The sequence below is a fragment of the Schistocerca americana genome, chromosome 1 (genome assembly GCF_021461395.2).
Source record: "Schistocerca americana isolate TAMUIC-IGC-003095 chromosome 1, iqSchAmer2.1, whole genome shotgun sequence".
NCBI classification, from domain to species: domain Eukaryota; kingdom Metazoa; phylum Arthropoda; class Insecta; order Orthoptera; family Acrididae; genus Schistocerca; species Schistocerca americana.
Genome location: NC_060119.1, coordinates 354,829,110 through 354,831,951, shown reverse-complemented (window position 1 = coordinate 354,831,951; position 2,842 = coordinate 354,829,110). Strand labels below are relative to the sequence as shown.

General features: G+C 42.9%; 1 non-coding gene across 1 annotated transcript; it reads left to right on the top strand.

Annotated features, from left to right (window-relative positions):
* The first annotated feature begins 1,830 nt into the window (after positions 1–1,830).
* Positions 1,831–1,905, top strand: Trnat-ugu. Its single transcript has one exon. It is a non-coding gene; the product is annotated as a tRNA-Thr (tRNA).
* Positions 1,906–2,842: the final 937 nt, after the last annotated feature.

The window sequence follows — 2,842 nt, the reverse complement described above, 5'->3', positions numbered from 1 at the left end:
GACTGATGGAAATTGTTTTTGCCAAACTGCAATATGGCTGACGATGCAAAGCACATGAATCTACAGACACGCTGCAGTTCTATACTCAGAGACCAGACTTCCACATCCAGGTTGTGTAGAGATCACTGGTAAGTCCCAACCTTTGGAAACTAATGAAAGACGAAGCATTTGAAAACAAAACTAACTGAATGTAAAGGCCGCCTTGGATGTCCTTTAAATAAGTTTTCAACAAGTTTCTTGACAACTGTAAAGACCTTGATTACGAGAATTACTATGAAACATGTGTCCGCAGCTCGTGGTCGTGCGGTAGCGTTCTCGCTTTCCACGCCCGGGTTCCCGGGTTCGATTCCCGGCGGGGTCAGGGATTTTCTCTGCCTCGTGATGACTGGGTGTTGTGTGCTGGCCTTAGGTTAGTTAAGTTTAAGTAGTTCTAAGTTCTAGGGGACTGATGACCATAGATGTTAAGTCCTATAGTGCTTTGAACCATACGAAACATGTGAAACATGCTGGGTAGCTTGGAGGTATTGCCTGCCTCAATGAGTTCGGAGCTGTATTTTCTAGACACCTACGTCAGCTATCTTCTAGAAAATCTAGGCGCTATGAGTGAAGAAAAAGGAGAAAGTTCCATGAAAAACTTAAGAAAATGGAACGATGATAGACAGATAGGGTGTCAGCGTGATAGGTACACAGGGAGTGTCCTCTTTAAGTGCAACTGGACCTAAGAACATAATACTTCAGTAGATAATGCTAGGAGTGCCGTATTTTTCTCATTTTTTAAAAATTATTTCGAGTGTACGTGTTTCGCACCTAGTTCCCGGGTCTGCTTCATTTCTTTGTGAAAACACCTCATGTGACAGAGGAAAGCTCTTGGCATTTTCCGAACGTGGTATTCCAAAAACCTTTACAATCGATTAAACTGATGATGAAAGAAGTTACTGAGTAATAACTCCTAGGCTTGTAAAACAGCCATAGCTTTTTTTCCATCTATACCGAATTCGTATGGAACACTGCAGAGCGTCTGTCGGTCGATCAGTTCATACGCTTTTTTCTGAACTCACCGAACCCATCTAAGAAGTGTGTGAGAAAACTGAGGTCGATTTTTTGTGTACCGAAGTTTTATTTAGCCTATTTATTTTTCATACAATATTGTGCCCTTCAAAATAGTTCCTTCGGTAGCTATACGCCTGCGAAATAGTCGTTCCTAGTCCTGGTAGCGGCGCTGAAATGCCTTAATTGGCAAGTTCATGTCGGTCACATTCTTTTGAATGTCCTCCAGAGTCGCAAATTGACGTCATTTTAAGACATTTATCAATTTCGGAGAAAGAAGAGTCACAAGGACTCAGATCAGGAGAATAGGGGTGCTGTGGGACAACAGGAATGCCTTTGCGGTCAAAAATTCTGCTAATTAATTGAAACCCTTAGCTGCCGATAGGTGTTGTTGATGTATCTCGATGGGGACAGCTGAAAATGTGTGCCCCGAACGGGACTCGAACCCGGGATCTCCTGCTTACATGGCAGACGCTGTAACCATCTGAACAACCGAGGACACAGATGAATAGCGCGACTGCAGGTACTTATCCCTTGCATCTCTTGCACGCTTCCCGTGAGACCCACATTCCCAACTGTCCACAATCTACATACGTAATGTACCTAATAGATACAGGTTGCCAGAAGTCTTACGGGAATCGTCACCTTAGTGTGCACGAATAATGAGTGGATGGGCAAATATCTATTAGGTACATTACGTATGTAGATTGTGGACAGTTGGGAATGTGGGTCTCACGGGAAGCACGCAAGGGATAAGTCCCTGTAGTCGCGCTGTTCATCCGTGTCCTCGGTGGCTCAGATGGATAGAGCGTCTGCCATGTAAGCAGCAGATCCCGGGTTCGAATCCCGGTCGGGACACACATTTTCAGTAGTCCCAATTGAGGTATAACAACAACACGTGCCGGCAGCTGAGGGGTTTCAATTAATTATCATTTATTCTAGAGAAGCTGCACGGTCATGAATGGTATCTGTTCTTTCGAGAACAGTTACTATCTTGAAAAATTCCGTATTGGAAGTGACTGTGTGAAACTGGGAGTTGTTATGATGCAGCATCCAATTGTCTCCATTGTCCGGTCTCACTCGATTCACCCTTTCCATGAGCGTTTCAAGAACATCTTTGTGAAGTACTTGGTTGACAGTTTGTCCTGGAAGAACAAATTCTGCCTACACGATACCCTTACTGTAAAAAAGCAAATCAGCGTTGTTCTGATCTTTCTGATCCCTGAGATATTCGTTCGAGATTTTTTCGCCCCCTCCTCACTTGCCGTTCTGTCTCAGGGTCGTACTCTATTATCTGAAGAAGACGAAGCGAGCCAAGACGATACAATTTGTTTCATGTGAGCTCGAAAAATACAATTTAAGAAAACTACATAGAAGACCGTCACTTTGTACACATAAGACGCTTCGCGTAGCATGAGCAAATTCTGAAATAATGATATTTGAGCCAAAAATGGTCGCGTGTCTCAGCAACGAGTTTGTGCCTAATTTTTTAAAAAAATTGTCTAACCACTGCTGCACATGTTGAGTTCTCCTTACAAAAAAGTATCATGCAACTACCAACAGTTGCTGTAGTGTATGGTAATTCACAGAAATACATTTTCGGTCAAACAGCCATCTTCAAATCACTGATAACTGACCAGTTGTGTGGTACGATTGTGACGAAATAGTATGCTTAGAAACGAAATGGAATGTCAGTTTCTAAACTTCCATATTCATGAGAATTTATACTAGACTCATGCATACGTGACACATGCTGCGACCAAAAACAATTATTTGACGCCAAGAGACCTTCTTT